This window comes from Ambystoma mexicanum, chromosome 5q, assembly GCF_040938575.1.
Source record: "Ambystoma mexicanum isolate Mex_15411 chromosome 5q, UKY_AmexF1_1, whole genome shotgun sequence".
NCBI lineage: Eukaryota > Metazoa > Chordata > Amphibia > Caudata > Ambystomatidae > Ambystoma > Ambystoma mexicanum.
This window is the reverse complement of record NC_090933.1, coordinates 41,126,367-41,146,226: the sequence shown is the minus strand read 5'-3', so window position 1 is coordinate 41,146,226 and position 19,860 is coordinate 41,126,367. Positions and strand designations below refer to the sequence as shown.

General features: G+C 50.0%; 1 protein-coding gene across 3 annotated transcripts in view; it reads right to left on the bottom strand.

Annotated features, from left to right (window-relative positions):
- The window catches only part of AFG3L2 (AFG3 like matrix AAA peptidase subunit 2), a 1,716,771-nt gene that overhangs the window by 955,808 nt on the left and 741,103 nt on the right, over window positions 1–19,860 (bottom strand). The gene's annotated exons all lie outside the window — the stretch shown is intronic.

The following is a 19,860-nucleotide window of genomic DNA, read 5'->3' as shown; positions in this document are numbered from 1 at the left end:
AGACTACTGCACTTCTTCGTAAACATACCGTATCTGCTCCCCAAATGCTTTTTTGCTAAGCTCCACAGCCTATGCAGGGGCTTCATATGGCACCATTCTAGAAATAGGGTGGCCCGGTGGAAATTACAAAACTTGTGTAACAAGAGGGGGCATAAACCTGCTGAATTTTGAACTATACTACTTGGCGGGACAGCTATCATATGTAGCGAGATGGTTGTCGGAAGAGGAATCGGCGGAGACCAGGCTCCTACGGGGCATCCGCACCCCATACTTCTTAAAAGAAACTGTGTGGTTGTATAAAACTAAAGTGGCAGAGATGGGGAGACTGCTGGTGCTGGGCTGGGAGGTTTGGCGCAGAGCATGGAGAACGGTGGGTGACTCGGACCCGCTCTCTCAGCAGGTCCCGTTGGTGGCATTATGTGGGGGAAGACTCCCAGCTGATCAAAGGGGTCCACAGATATTGGGAACCGGTGGGCTTGGCCAATCTGAGGGACATATGGCAGGACGGGGAGGCGGTGGAAATCGAGAGGTTGCTGGAGGAGACAGGGGTACATAGAGGCCAATACATCACCTATACCAGGATCATGAAACGGGTGAGGGGGAGGTGGCCTGAGACGGTGCTGGTGGAAGAACCTGATGCCTCTGTAGAAATGATGTATGATATCTCGGAGGGCGGGCACGAAATATCTCGGATATATGAGCTCTTGAGCGCAAAAGTGGGGAAGGAGTTCCTCCAATTGAGGCTTCACTGGGAGGAGGAGGTGGGAGAACCTATGACAGAGGGACAGTGGGACAGAGCCCAAAGGTACCATAAGAAAGTGTCCCGGAACGCAAGACTTTAGCAGATCCACCTGTATGTCACCCACAGAGCCTACTTGACCCCCAGCAGAATAGCCTGGTTTGGAGGCTCGACCATACATTAATGCCCTAGGTGTGGGGAGGAAGAGGCTGGGTTGTTACACATGTTCTGGGCTTGCCCAGAGGTGGGGACATTCTGGGCAGAACTGCAAACGAGATTGGCCAGCCGGGGGGTGGTGCTGGACGTGGGGTCTGCTTGGGCATGCATGCTGGGGAGTTTCCCTAGGCCACGTAATTTAAAACATATCAGCAAAATGAAAGACCTGGCCTATATCCTGGACAAACGCAGAATTGCGATGAGCTGGAAAGCTGCCCAGAGGCCTAGAGTGGAGATGTGGTGGGCGGACCTCCTGAAATGGGCTGAAGCAGAAGCCATGGTCTGATATGAAGCAGTGACGAGTGGGGGAGAGGAAGAGGTAGGACCCCTGATAGCCTGGAGACAGCTGGTGGCCTCAATGGCAAATCCCCACCAGGTGGATCAGGATGCGGAAAACCGGGAGGTGTTGGCAATAACCGAATCACCTGTAGATGCCCAAGGAGGTGGCACAGATATGACGGCTCAAGTTTGTGGGGTGGGAGGGGGGAGGACAGAGGAGAGCAATAATATGATGTCTGAAAATTGATCATGAACATTCTAAACAGTTGTAGTGTTTGTTGAAATAATAAAAATAAATTTAAAAAAAAAAACATTGCAGATGCTTTATCTTGCTTTCAGTGGCCAAGATTCTGGGAGCTAGCGCCTCACGCCCAGAACAGATAACGCTGATACCAGCAGAATGCTGGGAAATAATGGGAAACCAAAAATACCGGCATCAACGCCAGTGCCAGAGAGCCCAGGCCGGGATGCCGAACAAGAAACAGGCACCTCAATCACGGGGGCCAGCAAAATAACGGCATTAACGCCAGTGCCAGAGAGCCAAGGCCGGGATGTCCAACAAGAACCAGGCACCTCAGAGACGGGTGCCAACAAGTCCCTACGCTTCCTCACAGAGATGGCAGGGAAAGCACTGGTAAGCACCACCGCAGCGCAGTACAGTAAGTGCTTACAAACAGTATTTGAAGCCACAGGTGTAAACCATGTAGAGTTAATAACGATTAAAGACAGAAATATTTTTTAAATGGGCGCAGGACCGGGGTTTCAAGAGAGATTGGGCAAAAAGACATGTAGTCGCAATCTCATATTTCTCAAAAATCCGGGCTGATTCGACCCTACTCAAAGCGCTCTCATTTCTTACGCATTAAAAGGCTGGGGCAGAATAGAGGGGCCCCAGGTAGATACCCGCCGCCCCCTGGATTTCAAGAAACTGGTACAAATTGCAAACCAGCTGGAAGCCATATTCTTGTTAAATATAAATGATTTGGCCTTTGCCCTGCACGCTGTGGCAACAGATGCTCCTGGCATGAGAAGCCATGAGTGGGGTGTACTTCTCTTTGCTGATGATGTCGTCCTGCTGGTATTAAGTTAAATGATCGTTTAAAAATAAATAAAAAAAAACGATTTAGAAAGACAGCTCTCTGACCGCACAAAGCAGTCTTTCTAAATCGAACTATTATGCCCCTGCCGCACACAAGTGCGCGTAGAAACGGACAGGTATGCTGGGACCAGGAAGAGCCACTGCAGAGAAGAGGGAAGTGTGTGTGTGTATAGTGAGAACGAATTGTGCGCTGGGAAGGGGTTGGGGGTGGGGTACTGGCGAGTTTGGGGAGGTTAAAACCTCCCCATTAAATAATTCAAACAGCGGGAGGAGGGGGCGCAGTAAGTCATATTTCTGCATTTTTAGCCGACACGAAAACGGCCAGAAAAAACGGTATTTTTTGTGTTTGGTCTTTAAAATACCGAACTATGACATACAACCGTCCTGCTAGCTAAAACTCTGGTAGCGCTCCAACACCAGCTTGAGACATTTAGGAAATGATGCTCTGCTAAAGGCCTTCATATTAATTTGGCAAAAACAATGTGTGCCCCACATGGGCGCCATCCTCGATCAGTGGCAACATTTTACTTGAATGATCATTTACTGGAAATGGTCGACTCTCAAGTATTTGGTACTGACCTTTTCTGAAAGGCTGAGGCAATATCTGTGCCTCTTAAGAACTATTTGGCCCAGGTTGTGCCAGCAGCCACATGTGGTGCAGAATAATGGGGTTGGTCTGACTGCGCGCTTCATTCCATGCTGCTGAAAATAAATGCTTTGGACACCTCCTTGGCTTACCATCTTCTACTCCAATGGCATGCAAAGTTGGATTGAGAAAAAATATAGTATTATCCTTCAATCGGTATTGTACTGGCTGAGGATTTGGAAACGCTTGTATTATACAGGGGAGGGATGCAGGAGGTTTCATCTATGGGGCGGCGGGGGGGGGGGGGGTTGCAAGCCGTCGCCGTGGTTTAAGCATGTTAAAAAGCATACTTATCAATATTGTACTTTAAGATCTAAGGGCAAACCCTACAAAACTTGGTTCCGGTTATAAAAGTCGTGTTAAGACATCTTTTAGGTCTTGGCCGTGGGGTATGATGATCAATTCTTGTTGTATAAAAAAGTTGCCAGGCAATTATATTCTTGTTAAAAAGACGTTTGGCTTGGAGCCATACTTCGATTATCATATAAACCTGAATGCCAAGCTGTGTCTAGGCATATTGCCACTTGCTTATTATACTAGTAATTGGGGTGAGAGTCAATCATCTTTGTGGCCATGTTATCTAGCTACAATTGAAGATGAGATGCACTTTTTTTGCCCTGCTTATGCAAGGGAGAGATCACATTGGCTAAAGCCAATTTGGCTGCGGCTAAAAGCGAGATCTTCCCTCATTGCTCTTGAAACTGTGAAATGCTGTTCCACCACTGCAGATATAACAGCCTTTTTTAAAAAATTCTTTTTATTAGATTTTTAACAACAAACAATGCAAAACAATGCAAACATATGCAAACCCACCCCCCTTCCCTCCTCCCTCGGTGCCCCCTTAGGTATTTCCCCGCTCATTTTTAGTTTCGCCTAGACTTCAGGGGTTCAGCATAGGTCCAAGAGTTTGAGGCGTTGTGGCCGCCAACCAATCCTGAAATCGTCCCTTAGAAAGGTCAAAACCTCCCCCAACTCTCTCACAAAGTTCTGCAGGGCATTGTTCATCGCGTATTAGGCCCATTCCAATGCAACTAATTCCCAGACTTTACGCAGCCAGTCTTGGAAAGTTGGAATATTCAAGCTTTTCCATCTTTGGGGGATAAGTGCCATACCTGCTAAAGTTAGCAGTACTTGAGCTTTTTCTCTGGCTCTTAGATCCCCTTGCTCGACTCTGCTCCTGATGCCCAATAGTATATGTTCCGGGGTCCCATTTCCCCCTTTTCCAAAAGCCTGCTCCAGCGCCAGTCGGATTTCTCTCCAGAAGGGTTCTATTTTTGGGCGCCTCCACCATATGTGCTCCACCGTGCCCTCCTTACCACAACCCCTCCAGCAGGCCCCAGATGTTCCCGGGTATATCCTTTTCAAGCAAGCCGCGGTATAGTGCCATCATAACAAGATTTTATACCAGGCTTCCTGAATTTGGGAGGCTCTTGCTATTTTAGGGATATTGTTCCACAATTTTTCCCATTCCCTGTTGTCTATGCCCCTACCCAGTGTTTGTTCCCATCTCCCCAAATAAGCCCAACTTTGCCTCGGGGTAGCCCTGTCTAATGTCCTATAGAGGTGTCAGATCAACCCCCTCGAACCATCATTTGTCATAAGAAATTTCTCAAAGGCGGTTGGTGGCCTGGTGGCTACCTCCTTGTTCACAGGGTGTAGAAGCCAATGGCAAAGCTGGGAGTACCGCATCCTCTCTCCCTCTCCCAATGAGAAGTCCCTTTTACAGTCCCCAAAGGAGCTAATCTCTCCTCCTATGAACATATCCCGCATCCTTTGGCAGCCCCCGGCCCTCCAATGCCTAAAAGCTCCCCTCTCAAGACCGGGTGAAAAATCTTTTTTTTTTTTTTTTAATGTATTGTTTTAAAACACACCAACTTTACCAACTTTTAGGACATTCATATATATGCATCACATAATTATTGTCACATGTTTTGCGTCACAGTCCTCCCCCCTCCCACCCCTTTAACTCGAGCCCCACCTTCAATACCTCAAAATTTGTTCCTTACGGTTTATCCCCCTCCTCTTTCTCAAGAGTCTCGTCTTCGCTAAATTCAGCGTGAGAGAGTCCCGCTATCGTGGCCACCAGCTGTCTCCACGCTATCAGGGGTACCCCCTCCTCCTCCCCTCCCTTGGTGACCACCTCATACCATGCCGCCGTCTCCACCTCTGCCCATTTCAGGAGGTCAGCCCACCACACCTGTATTCTAGGTCTTTGGGCTGCTTTCCAGCCCATTGCAATTCTCAGTTTGGCCAAGATGTTAGCGAAGTCTTTCATTTTACTGATGTGCCTCAGGTTGCGTGGTCTGGCAAAGCTCCCCAGCATGCATGCCCATACTGACTCCACCTCCAACTGAATCTCCTTTTGGGACAGACGTTGTTTAACCTCCATCCAGAATCTGCCCACCTCCAGGCATGCCCAGAACACGTGAATCATCCCGGAATCCACCTCCCCACACCTAGGGCACTTCTGTATCACTGAGCTTCCAAACCTGGCAATTCTGCTAGGGGTCATGTATGCCCTGTGGGTGATGTATAACTGAACCTGTTGTAGCCTCGCGTTCCGGGATACCTTCTTGTGATACCTCTGGGCCCTCTCCCATTGTCCGTCTTGCAAAGGTTCTCCCGCCTCCTCCCAATCTCGCCTCAGTTGTGACAACTCCTTGCCCACCCCGGTCATCAATAATTCGTAGATTCGGGATATTTCGTGCCCACCCTCCGAAATATCATACATCGTCTCAATGACTGTATTGGGTTGTTCCTCTAGTGCTGCCTCAGGTCACCTCTCTCGCAGTCGTTTGATAATTTTTGTATATGTAATGTATTGTCCCTTGTGTACCCCAGTATCTTCCTCCATCCTCTGGAAGTCTATTACCTCCCCCTCTTGCCAAATATCCTCAAGGGTCACAAGGCCCATCGGTTCCCAGTATTTGCGGAGCCCTTTTATCATTTGCGTTTCTTCCCCGCATAGCGGTACCTGCGGGGAGCTTGGGGTCGGGTTCCCCGCTATTTGCCACACTCTGCGCCACATTTTCCGACCCAGTTCCAGCAATCTCGTGCTACCTTGCATCTCCGATTGAGGCAGCCACACCAGCTCCCTCAGAAAGAACGGGGCGGAATCCCTGCTCAGCAGTCTAGCTTCGGCCGTCTCTTCTTCGGACAGCCACCTTGCCACATACTGGAGCTGTCCCGCCAGGTAGTATATCTCGAAGTTTATGCCCCCCCTTATCATAAGGGTTCTGTAGCTTCCAAAGGGCCACCCTGTTTCTGGAGTTATGCCACAAGAAGCCCCTGCATAGGCTGTGGAGCTTCGTAAAGCAGCGTTTAGGGAGCATGTGTGGGATGTTTGTGAAAAAATGTAACAGCCTGAGCAGAACCACCATCTTAATCAGGGCCGCCCTTCCCATCATAGCTAGGCGGAGCCTTGCCCAGACCCCATACTATTTTTGATGCCTTCACTGCCCTCTCCGTATTGTGTTTATGTTCATCCAAAGTTGTATGATATATGTTGATTTCCAAGTATCGGAATGTCCTGGCCTGCCAGGGTATCGGCAACACAGGTAGGCTCCTGTGCGGGGTCCCTCTGTACCTCCCCAGGGGGAACATGCTCGACTTCTTGGGGTTTACTGCTATGCCCGAAAAGGTCACGTAGCGGTTCATCACTTCCAGGACATACTGTAAGTTTTCCTCTGGGAAGCGCAGGTACAGCAGTACGTCATCAGCGTACAGCGTCGTGTGGATTCCTATCTGCCCGTACTGCTGTCTGAGACAGATCGCTAGTGGTTCCAATGCAAGAATATAGAGCATGGGCGACCATGGGCAACCCTGCCTAGTGCCCCTACCCAGCTGCCACTTGTTTGAAATGATCGCCCCCATTTTGACCCTGGCCATTGGGGATCTATGTATCATCTTCACCCACCTCAGGTACCCTGGCCCATCCCGTATTCCTCTAGGGCCGCCAACAACCACGGCCATTTCACAGAGTCAAAAGCTTTTATTGCGTCCAACGAGACTATAGCCATTTCGCATGGGTCCTTCTCTGTCTGTTCTATGATGTGGTGCAGCCTCCTATGGTTGTCGGTTATGTTCCTGTCCGGGACATAGGCCGTTTGGTCCGGGTGTATGAGTTTGCAAATCACACTCTTGAGTCTGTTTGGCAGCACTGCCGTTAGAATTTTGCTATCTTGGTTCAACATGGACAGGGGTCTGTATGACCAGTAGTCCGTACTTGGCTTACCTGGTTTTAGGAGTGGAATAATCACTGCTTCCCTCAGAGACTCCGGCAACCTTCCCCTCTCGAACGCTTCATTTAACATGGGTAGCAGCAGGGGGGAGTACTTCCTGCTTGTAAGTTTTATAGAATTCACTAGGGAGCCCGCCCTACCCCGGGGCTTTGCATGTGGGTAGGTGCAGAACCACCGTCTCTAATTCCTCTATTGTGATTGGGCCGTCCAGGTTCTCCCGTTCTTCATCGTTTAACTTGGGTAATCCTATATCTCCAGTGTTTCCTGGATTTCCCGACCCATCTCCTCCTCGGGTCCTCATAGAGGCGTTTATAGAAACTAAGGAACCCCTCGTTTACCCCCTCTTGGTTGTCCCAAGTCTGTCCTTCCTCTCCCTTTATCTCTCCGACAACTGGTCTTGGTGTCTCATTTTTATATAGCCATGCTAGCAGCCTTCCCGGTTTATCTCCCCCCGTGTGCTGCCTTTCAACGTATTTTTTATAGTTCAATTTACCTAGTCTTTCCCAGTGCTCCCTGCTGGTGTGTTGTAGTAAATCCACCTGTTCGGCGTCCTCCTGTGAGGTTCCCTCCTTCTTCATCATTTCCTCCAGTTTCTTCTCTGTCTCTTGTAGCTCTCGCTCTATGCCCCCTTGGAGCCCTCTGGATTTGGAGATGGCCGCGCCTCTTACTACCACTTTAAACGCCTCCCATAAGGTTCTCTCTGACTGCACGCTCCCTTTGTTGATGTCGAAGTACTCGATAATCTCCTCCCTTAAATCCTCTCGGAATACCGAGTCCTGCAGGGACTCGGCTCTGAGCCTCCATGTCGGAATTCTCGCTCTGGGGGGCTGATGTCGCCACTCCAAGACCAGGGGGGAGTGGTCCGATAGTACTCTCGCCTTGTATTCTGAGCCTATCATTTCCCCTACGAGTTCCGAAGCAACACAAATATAATTCAATCTCATATACAGGCCGTGCGGGGCAGCGTAGTGTGAGTAATGCCTATCCTTCGGGTGTTGCTGTCTCCAGATATCCTCTAGTCCAAAATCTCTCAAGAGGGCCTGTAGTGCTTTCGCGGCAGGGGTGGGCTTATTTAGTCTATCATCTGATCTATCCATTCTGGGGTATAACTTGCACTTAAAGTCCTCTCCCCAAATGATTGCGCCACCCAGATGGGGGCTAATTTTGCCATATAGGGCCCTGAAAAAGGCTGCTGTGTCTTGGATGGGGGCATAGGTGTTTGGAATACTTGCTTCTATTTTCCAGCAACCCACGCATCAGTACCATCCTCTCATCTGGTTCCGCTGCGGCCTGCAGCATCTGGAATGGCACATGAGGTGCTACCCAGATAACCACCCCCATAGCATAAGCAGAATATGTCGCTCCTATGGTGGTCCCTTTCCACTTTTTCCTAACCACTTCCAGTTTCTCTCTAGTAAGGTGGGTTTCCTGTAGCAGTGCTATGCCCACTTTCAGCCTTCTCAGGTACATCATTGCTTTGTTCCTCTTCAGGTAGTTATTTAGGCCTCTCACGTTCCAGGTGACAATTCTAACACTACCCATCTCCATGCGTGGTTTGTCCCCTATCCCTCCCTCTTTGTTCCTCCCTCCTGTCTCGTTTGGCATGAATATGGGCTCGTACCCCTCCCAGTTGCAAAAATACCTCCCCAACTAACCCCCTCCCTTGTCCCCCCTCCTCATCCCCCCAACTACCTTCACAACACACCTTCCCGCCCCTCCCTCCTTCCCGCCCCTCCCTCCCTCCCTCCCTCCCTACCCGTTCCCAACTGATGCCCATTCACTGCACACCCTCCCTTCCCTCCCTCCTCCCTAGCCGTCCCCAACAGGTGCCCAGCTCCAGCCCTGGATCTCAGGCTCCCCCGCATTTGGCCCTATCTCGGTGTGCCGAAATCAGGAGCCCAACAGGGTGTTACCGATCTAACAGTAACCTATCTACTCTATTCTTGGGGGTGTGAGGACTAGTTCCATGAGGCTCCTGTAATGTTGCGTTATATCATCGTGCTAAAACGTACGTATCTTTGCAGCCCATGTTGTACATCTCCCAGCTGACTTTGCCCTGTTTTATATTCGAGTCCCAAGTCTGAGTCTGTTGCACAAAGGGCGCTGCAGCCTCTGTTTGACTTATCTGCGCCGTCTTCCTTCTGGATGCCAGTTTCCAGTTGGCAGTTGTGTGTTTCTAACCACTCTGACGCGTCCTCTGGGGTGTCGAAGAACAGTGCTCTATTTCTGAAGTACACCTTCAGTATGGCTGGGTATATCAGCATATACTTGTAGACCGCTTCCCGCAGTCTTCTCTTTACTGCACCATAGTTCATGCAACGTCTTTGTACCTGCAGTGTGTAGTCTGGATATGCCGTGATGCTCGACAATGCTCTTTGTATCGTGCCTCCTTTCCGAAAGTGTTCCAATATTTTTTCTCTGTCTCGATAGTTAAGGATTTTGGTCTCGGGGGGATGGAGGGGAGGTTGCCGGGCGGGGGCCTCCTTATCAGGGCCCTATGTGCTCGTTCTACAGCAAATCCTTGCAATAGCAACCCTCCTGTTATTTCTTGCAACAGCATTGTTTCAATATAGTCTGTGGGATTTGATCCCTCCGCTCCCTCTTGGAGTCCCACGATGCATACATTGTTTCTCCGGGCGCATCCCTCCGCCTTGTTTTCCAGGTTGTTCACACGTTGTTCTAGGATATGGATCTCCGATTTGTGGGACACACATGCGGCTGTGTTCGGGGTCATTTCCTTTTCCAGTTCACCTGTACGTTCTGCAAGCATTCTTACATCCTGCCTTAGGAAATTCACCTCTTCCCATACTGCGCCAACTAATTTCCAGTGCCACCTTCAGTTCGACCATGGCCGATTCCAGTTTGGATTCCCACGCTAGTTTCAGGTCCGCAATCGCTTCCAGGATCTGCTGGTCTTTGCTCGCTGTGGCGGTGTCTGGGGAGGGGGTCTTCTCTTTGCTCCTAGCCCCTTCTGCCATCTGCGGTGTTCTTGCAAATTCTTCCAGCGTGGGTTGTTTGCCCTTGGTCTTGGCCCGTTTGTTCGCCATCTTGTCATTGCCTTATGCGTCCGCCGGGCCCCCAAGGATGTGATCTCCGGCTCCTTGGGGCTAGTCCGTTCTCACCTATGGATGCTCAAGGGGAGCTATGGTAGAAGAGTTTGTCTACTGTTATGGCTGTTTCGCGAATGGGTTGTGTCCTCCCACGTCTTTGGCCGCCGATTTTCCTCTTCGTCTTATTGTCCCGGCTCAGGTTAGGTCACCCTACTAATCTGCGCATCCCAGTGGCTGTAGATAGGAATTGGAACTTTAGTGGGTTGTTCTGCAGCCTGTAGTGTGGAGGCATGACGTATGGATGCCAGCGTGTAGTGGTGTGCATTTATGCGTCTTGTCCTGGGATGTTGTGCCTTCGGGCTAAATCTGGTAGTGTGCCCCTGCCTCCTCCCATCAGCCTCCTGGTGTTATTTAATGATTTAGCATCATGGACCTTCAGTGAGGGCGCTATGGATCATAACTTGTGTGGCCGTCCAGTGCAGTTTTCGTTTGTGGCTCTTTCTGCACTTATCTCCGTGAGTGGCCCTATCGGAACATTTGCAGTTGCTGCCGGGGTGAACTGGCTATGTTAGTCCAGCACACTCGCCTGTATTATCCCACTGTTCCTTTTCAGGTGCGGCCGGCGGCGCTGTAAGAAGCAGGGCTCCCCCTTCCATCGCCGTTCAATAGCTGCAGCAACGCCGTTACAATGGTGCATGCAGCCTCAGCCGCATCTACGGCATCTGCAGCACCTGAATCTCTTTTGCTGCACTCCCCGGGCATCCGCACGTACTTCTTATGGATGTCGTCCTACTGCAGCTCCCCCGCCTGCCTACGAATGTGGGCCGTATGTGCCGTTTGTGCCGCATACTTCATCCTCTCACCTTTAACGGACCCGCATGGGACCAATGTTATCAGTTATGGCTCTCCGCAGTGTGTGCCAGTGTTTGATGGCGGGGTCGGCGAGCGGCACCCGCCTTGTCCGTGAGTTAGGGTGAATCTGACGCCCTCGCCTGCTGTGTCTCCCCCCCCACCTCCGCAGGGAGGCACTAAGGACCTTGCTGTGTCCTATGCCTCTTCTCGGTGATGGCGCTGTTATCGCGTTGTTGGGGCTAAGCTCTAAGCCCCGCATTGCTCTTCGCCAGGGTACCTCTCCTGGGGTGGCAAGCACATATCTCCCCGTTGCGGCCCCATGCGGCGCCGATGGTGGCGCGTCCGTCGCGAATATGTCCACCTGGTCTGCTGACTGCGTTCCACGGTGCTCGGCTGGCACACGCTTGCAGGGCCACACACTCCAGCAGCTGTTCGCCTGGCCACTGTCTCAGTAGGGCACTATTTGCTTTTCCGTGGGCAGGCAGGGTCCACTGCTGTGTGCGTTTGTTCCGCTCCCCTCATTCTGCTGCAGTGATTCTGCTGCTCGTCCCTTTGTTCTCGCCAGGTGCCATTTTGTGTCATCCGCAGGTCGGGCTCCTCGGGACTTCCACTTCTCGTTGTTTGTTTCATGTAATGCTAGTTTGTCCACGAATGCGCCCGTTGTATGCACCCACTATTCATGCATCCCAAGGTATGCATTGACTGTGCACAGCTGGCGATAAAACACGATTATTTGCAGGATCAAAGAAGGTTCGGCAGGAGCCCACCAGAGACTCGTCCTATCCTGCGGCCATGTAGCCACGCCCCCCCCCGGTGAAAAATCTTTGTTATACATGGGCGTGAAGGGAGACGGGGATGTTGTGATCTCCTTATACTTCACCAGCCGATCCCAATTATCTGCTACCGGCTTAGTGATCGTGCTTTCATACTTATGAGCCGGCCGGTTTTGCTTCGGAAGCCACAAGACATCCTTCAAATCCTGCTTTGCTACTACCCTGTCCATCTTGACCCAATGCTTCTCTTCCGCTTCGTGAAGCCATTCCCTTATTACCCTGAGTTGGGTAACCTCATAATATTGTCTGAAGTTGGGTAAAGCTAGACCCCCTCTGATCTTGGGGCTGTTAGTTGGACCATGCTCACCCTTGCTCTTTTCCCTTCCCAAATGAAGTCCGTGGTTATGGTTTGGAGCTCCGTAAAGAAGCTTGCCGGGACTGCCGGATAGGCTGAAATAAGTAGAGGAGCCGCGGCAGCACCACCATTTTTATTGCTGCCAGCCTCCCAAGCCATGAGATGCAGAGATTTTGCCACCCGAGAAGGTCCTTTTTAATAATCTTTAGCAGGGGTAGGTAATCTGAAGCGTACCAACCTGCAAGTTTAAGTGTAATCCTTATCCCCAGGTATGTAATCCCCCTTGGGCGCCATGCGAATGGCTTTGTGCTTTTTAAATGGTCCCTCTCCTCTCGCCAACACTAGGTGGATCAATTCAGATTTTCCCATGTTGATACGAAGACCCAGGGCTTCCCCAAACCTCTCCAACAGAGCCTTACATGCTTCACTGGATTCGGATGGCCTAGTGAGAGTAAGCAACATATCATTGGCAAAAGCCACGACTTTGTGCTGACTTCCTGCAAATGGGATGCCCCTCATCTCCTCCGTTTCCCGAATAGCCTACAATAGGAGCTCCAAGTAGATGGCGTACAACAGCGGGGATAGGGGGCAGCCCTGCTTCGTTCCCCTTGGTGGAGAGAATGGTCGGGACGTCATTCCATTTATTATTATTCGTACTTGAGGCCCCTCGTAATTCCATTTACCATTTGTAGATAGGTTCCCCCGAGCCCCATCCTCTCCATGGTTCTAAAAAGGAACGACCACTCCACCTGGTCGAACGCTTTTTCCGCGTCCAATGATAGTAAGACCGCTGGAGTGTTTGTTTTGTCGACCTTTTCAAGAAGTTGAGCCAACCTCCGTATATTATCCGATGTTTGTCTCCCTTTAATGAATCCTGCCTGATCCTGGTGTATCAGGTCTGGAAGGAGCCCCTCTAATCTATTGGCCAAGATTTTGGTGTAGATTTTAGCATCCACATTGATAAGGGCGATTGGCCTATAGGACGATCTTTCTGCAGGGTCCCTTCCTGGCTTCAAGATCAGGGAGATCTTGGCCTCCTTCATAGATGCTGATATTTGGCCTCTGTCCTTGAATGAATTGAATAAGCTGGTTAACTGAGGTGTTACTATAACCGAGAAAGTCCTGTAAAAAGACGCTGACTAGCCATCAGGGCCCGGTGCCTTACCCAAGGGAAATTTAGCTATAACCCCTCTCACCTCGTCCTCCGAGATTGCTAAGATTGAACTAGCTTGGGCTTCCCTGTTAAGTGATTGTAGTTTTATTTTACCCAGGAAGTTCTCCTGTACTTGAGCTTGAGGGACTCGTGATGTATACAGTGACTCATAAAAATTTACCATAGTTTCTTGAATGTCTTCCTGTCGTGTGGTTTTAACACCATTCCATGTGTTAAGGGCGGTAATTGTGTTCCTCGACGTTGCCCCCCGGAGAAGGCGGGCTAACAGGTAGCCAGCCTTATTTGCTTTGGCATAATATTTCTGTCTCACAGATAGCAAGGCCCCTTGTGCTTTCTTAGTTCGTAGGATCCCCAGTTGACCTACCGCCCTTCTGTACTCCCTCTGGTTGTGCCTAGTCGGAGCCTCTGCCACCTTCTTCCTTGCTCCTTCTACCTCCCCCTCGAACTGAATCTCCAGGGCTTGAAGTTGTTTGTGTCGGAGTGCCTTGGCCGCTATAAATTTCCCCCTCATCGTAGCTTTAAACACGTCCCATCTGGCGTCTTACCCTGTATCCCCCCCTTCTGTTATTCTCGAAAAGGTGTCTCATCTTTTCCTCCATTTCTTCTCCAAGCACTGAGTCCCTCATTAGATGTTCCGGGTACTTCCACCTCCATACCCCCCCTCTTGCATTTTCCATGTCTAGTTTCATTGTTAATATTTAATGGTCGGCAATCCCCACCTCTATTCCCTGGACTCTACCCCCCAGGCCTGCTGATAACCAGATATAGTCTATTCTTGATTGTGTCCCGTGCACTTCAGATAGAAAGGTATATCCCTCTGCGTTCCCGTGAATTTCTCTCCAAACGGCTCTTAAGCCCAAGCCCGACATTCTCTCCCTGAGTGCAGACGGGGCCATGGCCCTCCCCCCCCCCCCATGTCTTTTTTCCCCGATCTATCTCTGGCGCTGTCCCAGGCCATGTTCAGGTCCTTTGATATAATTATATGCCCTCGCGCCTGCTCCTCCATCTTCGTCAGGAAGGCTCGCATAAACACGTATTGACCCGAGTTAGGAGCGTAGATAACCGCTATTGTGAGAGTAGCATCTCCCAGCTTGCCTATTGCCATTAGGTACCTGCCTCCTCTATCCCTTATGGTCTCCCCAACCCTAAAATTCACTGAATTCCGAATAGCTACGGCCACCCCACCTGTTTTAGTCGCCCCTGACGCCTGGATGACTTGGTCAAAGCCCCGTAGTCTAAGACGGTTCTGATCTATATGTAGTAAATGCGTCTCCTGTAGCCCCAGGAAGTCTGGCTTTTCTCTTTTCGTGAAAAGCTCCAATTTGTTCCTCTTCAGAGGGGAGTTAAGGCCCCTAACGTTATGAGTCACCCACTTGAATGCATATTTCTTGGTTATCCCCTCTCTGTATGATTTCCTCAGTTATCCCCCTCTGTCTATCACGGACCTTGACTCTGGCTTTGGTACCCCACTCAAACTCCCAGTAGGCACCTTTCCCACACCCCCTTTTGCCCCCCCACCCCTGAACTTCCCCACCCCCTCCCCAGAGCCCCTGTTATTGGGGCAACCCGTCTCCACCCTCACCTCGGGCGTCATTGCCCTCTCTGATCCCATGACGTTTGCTCCTCACTCCTCCAAATATCATTTTGCTCCTTGTTGGCCACCACCCCTTTGATCCTATGCGTCTTCCGTATTATTCCCCCCCGGGTTCCGCCCCCACTCTCGTGGACAAATCTGTGACTCTTTCCTTCCCGATGGGGCCCCGCAGAGCTGATTTCTCCCTTCTCCCACTGTAGACCACTCCCACGGTCTGGGCCTCGACCCTCTTCCGGTCTCAGGTGATTTCCCTGCGCTGATCAGCTCCTGGCCATGTTCCTGCTCCAAATGCAGCATATCAACTCCTTCTTGCAGCGTGGTTATTCTCTGTGCGCCGTCCCAGTCGAACAGCAATGTCCATTTGTACTGGATCGCTTCCTCTTTAAGTTTTGCGGTTACTTGCCCCATCTGACGTCTTTTGAGAAGGGTACTATTAGACAAGTCTTGGTATAATTAAATTTGCTGGCAAAGGCAGTTAGGACGTCCCTGGGTCTACCGCCTTGGCTTCTACTGAGGCGGCCCATTCTATGCACCCTATCCAGCTATATCTTGTCCGGGACAGTTTCCCCCAGCAGGCCCGCATATATTTCCTGGATTGTTTCTTTTAAATCCCTGTCCAGCACTGATTCTGGCTGCAATTTAATTTGAATGTTGATCCTTCGGGATCTATTCTCTACGTCTTCCATTGCGATTTCCAAGTTTCGCGTTGCTGTGTCCAGTCTCCCTATTGCTTCACTATTTTCCATGGTTGCTTTGCCCACCTCTCGTAGGCTCCTTTCTATGATATTGGTCCTCTCTCCCAATTGGCCCACCTCCTGCTTAATTTCCGCCACTGCCAACGTGATATCCGTTCTAAGCAGTTGAATTTGTTCTTGAAATGTTTTTGCCAAAGTAGACTGTACGGAGAGCAGTTCCCCATGCAGATCTTGTTGAGATATATGTGTTGTTGTGCTCATATCCGTAGCCTGGTTCGTGGCCCCCTCCTGCTGGTCCCTGTGGTCCTCTCTGATATCTTTGTTCGCCCACATCGTTAAGAGCGGGCCTGAGCTGTCCCCTTGAGGCACTCTGCTTTTATTCAGTCTGTTCTTGGAGGACATGGTTGTGGGGTCAGGTAGCAGTAACTTGACGACACTTATTTCGAGACCTCCTGCACCCTCAGTCTGTGGGTAGGATGGGCTTACTTTGCTCTGGATCGAGTGGAGACGGACCCCGGCCTCCAGGTGTGGCGGGGGGGTCCTGTCCCCCCTGTTCTTCTGGCTCACCCCTGTACTCCCGGTAGGGGAACCAGTCCTTTGATCTTTTTGGAGCGGGGACACTGCACTCCTGTGTTGTGATTGCCTTCTATGAGTGTACAGTATATTGCACTGGCGGTCTCCAGTGGATCGGCTATGGGGGGGCCTACTCCAGTGCCTCTCCGCCTGCCTAAGGTTGCAAGGGACCAGTTGAGCGGTGGGTGGAATCAGCCAGGGAAGCTCAGTCACCGCTATTATTTAGCTCCCAGTTGCCCCACGGGCTCTAACTGTCTTGGCTTACTCTGCAGTCTATTCCTATTTGGGCTTCCTCTCTCCCCACCATAGGCGCGGAGAGAGAATCCGCCTTCCTTGTTATGGCCTCTCAACGTGTGGCCTCTCCACACCATTCGGGCTGGGGCCGCTTCCCAGTAAAGTTTTCAGTTGGGGGGAGGGGCCTCCTTCCTCAGACCAGCGTCCCTGTGGTTGCCAGCCCAGGCTCACCGCGAGCTCCCGGGCTCACCTCTATGTCCTTCGAGCCCGGCAGCCTTCTTGACTCTGCGCTGTCTTGCCAGCTCTTCCGCTCACCCTCTGCTGTGTTTGGTATGCTCTCTAGGGGGGAGGGGGTGTGGCCTCTCTCAGCGCTTCGGGATCTCCAGCTTGGCCTCGCCAAGCAGCGCCTCTGCCGCTCCTCACACCGCGGCCCAGCTTCTGGTCCCGGGGCCCCCCGCAGCCCAGGCCGCTCCAACCCGAGCTCGCGGAAACGCCAACCGGGGTAGGCAAGAGCAGCACCCCCCTCGAACCAGCCGGGCCTCGTCCGCCAGCACTCCGTGCCAGGGGCCCCCACCGGAGGCCTCAGGTGCTACCGGGGCTCAGCACAAGCATTGTCCACCTCGAGCCAAAAGGACTGATTCGGGGCGAGCAGCTCTACCAACTTCTCCGCCGCAGCAGCCAGCCCACGACACTCGGTGCCTCCTGCAGGGCGTCCCTTCCTGGGACCACAAGAGCACCTGCCACGCCAGGTTGCACTTCAGGTTGGTGGCTGGCTTATTCATGGTCTTGGCGGACTCCGGCCCCTTCCTCCAGGGCCCAGGCTACCCCACGCTGTGTTATGGCCTCAACTCCGCCGTGAAAAAATCTCGGAGGCCGCCTCCAAAAATACTCTTCGATCGCCTCCCCAGTTCCGAGGGGCTTATTCCCTCCTTGATTAGCCTCTTGCTGTCTATTTGGGGTGGTGGATCTGCTTTTTAGGCAGGGGAGGACTGGAGCGCCGTTGACACACACGTCTACCTAGTGTCGGCGGTCATCTTGGAATCGTAACCGCCTTTTTTAATGCTGCTTTTATTACATTTTATGCTATGCCATTGGGGTCTTTGCATGGCACTACCTGGATTCGGCAATTTTACTGTTGATGTTATAGTTTGACATTGTAAATACTCTGTTTTTATGACTGTAATAATTTTGTATAGTGACTGTATAATGTTTTTCTTATATGGCAAAATTGTGCCAAAATAAAGAACAAATGATGACATTCCAGGCCAAAGCTCAAGTTTGCACATTGTAGAAAACAAGCCATTCCAAGAAGTCCTGGCAAAGGGGTATGCCAGGTAAAAACCCAATATAGAGAGTAAAGGGACAGTGAAGTGAAAAGAAACCTGGCAGGGGAATACACCAGGTTTTATGTATAGTTGGAATGACATCTAAAACTGTGTTGGAACCCCAAAGTGTTTTTGTTATTTACTAACAAACCTCCAAGGACGTTTTTTGCTTTATGCAGTTTTGAGAAGCCCTGAAAAGCAACCTGTGGAAAGGACCCATCCCCTGGAACCGTGACCTTATTCCATTAGGAACATTTGTGTTGGAGTGCCTTTATATTTCATTTGAACTTGAACATATGTGAACCTTTCAAGAATACATTAGCCCTTTACACGGTTTCTGTAGAATGTGAGGGCAAGAATAGGATTTCAGACACAGGACAGTTTTGCTTTGGACATCCTGACATTGGACAGATCCTTAGTTTTGTTTGAGGTAGGGAAATAACTCTTAGAAGTAGTGACAGTGAGGCATTTTCCCAAACCCTTATTTAATAAAAGTCTATAAACACAAATCTGACTTCTCTCTGTCCATGTCTCATTCCTGGCTCCTCGCATCATGAATTAGAATGAACAGGTGACTGGCAATACTGAATGGATGGAGTTCAGTACATAAATCACATGACTAGAGTCACACAGAATCACACAGGAAAAATCATGTATACTTGCATCCAATTAAGTAAAGAATGGGTAAGGCATACAACAACAACTCCTAAAGTGACTAACACAGAGGAAATACAAGCAGTACTCCTGAGACTACAGGTCATGATTTGAAATTTGGTAACAAAAATAGTTGTTATGGAATGACCTCACAAAAAGAAGCATTAGGGACAAAAACATTAAACATAAGTACTGTAAAACTAAAGCATATGTGTGGTCTGGTTATCATGCATCAGCAGGGAAAACGCAGACCAAGTGGGCAATCTTCCTTATTTGCAGACAAGTTCTAGGTTTCGGAGATCCAAGCAATGATCACATTTCTTCTCTACAGGCAGTTTAATTTTAAAACACCAGGTTTTAAAGGAGATAGGGAGCCTCACAAAAAGTTATTTAAAGTCAGTATAGTGCTGCTTCGGTGGTTGGCTTTAGAAATTAATAGGATATAACAGGCAAGATCAGTGCACAGTCGCACATAAGCTTTAATATTACTAACAAATTGTCCATGCATCAGTGATAACACACACTTAACGGGACCACCATGTTGGTTATCTATTGTTATTTTATGGGATGTAGTTGTACATATACAGAGTCCTGCCTTTTTCCAATTTAAAACGGATGCTGCAAAATTCTCAATCCAGGTCAAGACTTTACAGTGTGCATGCATCACTGCATTCACAGTTTGTGAAAGGCCTTGCCATTGCAGCCCACAGATACCAAGTCTGTACCAACTCAACATTTATAATATCTTGTCTAAATCCCCAGCACATGCATTAAACATTTGTTGACAAATCAAGTAGACGTAAAATGTATTGTGCTACGCGCGTGCCTGCAAATGCTAAATGGAGGTTAAGGGCAACACGCCACCACTGTATTAGATTAGGCACGCTTGAAAAGTGAGCACCCCTTACAATAAATACCTGTACCTTTACATCCAGCTGACCTTTTAAAAGCCTGCATCCCTGAAGTTGTCACTTTCTTGAAATTGAACATGCAGTGTGCATAACAGAAGGTGCAGTTTATGAGAATGAGTATGCTCGTCCTTTTTGCATAGACTTGCATAATAGCCTGGCACTTTTTGCTCCCTTGCCACAGACAGTTATGCTTTCTTTGCGGCCCCTCAGTCCGACAGGAAGGAGCCAGCAAGGAAATACATGTTAGTACATAGACATTCATGCTTATTTTCTGCTATAACCATTAGGTGCTCTTTAAACATTCTGCCTGATTTTTCTTCAGACAACCACCCGTTTTTTTCTGCAATAGGTTTGAAGCCTTACAGTACGCAGATGTTAGGTCTGTGCAAAAACAACCTTTATAATATCCCGACTAAATGCCCAGCACATGCATTTAGGAACCATTGTATT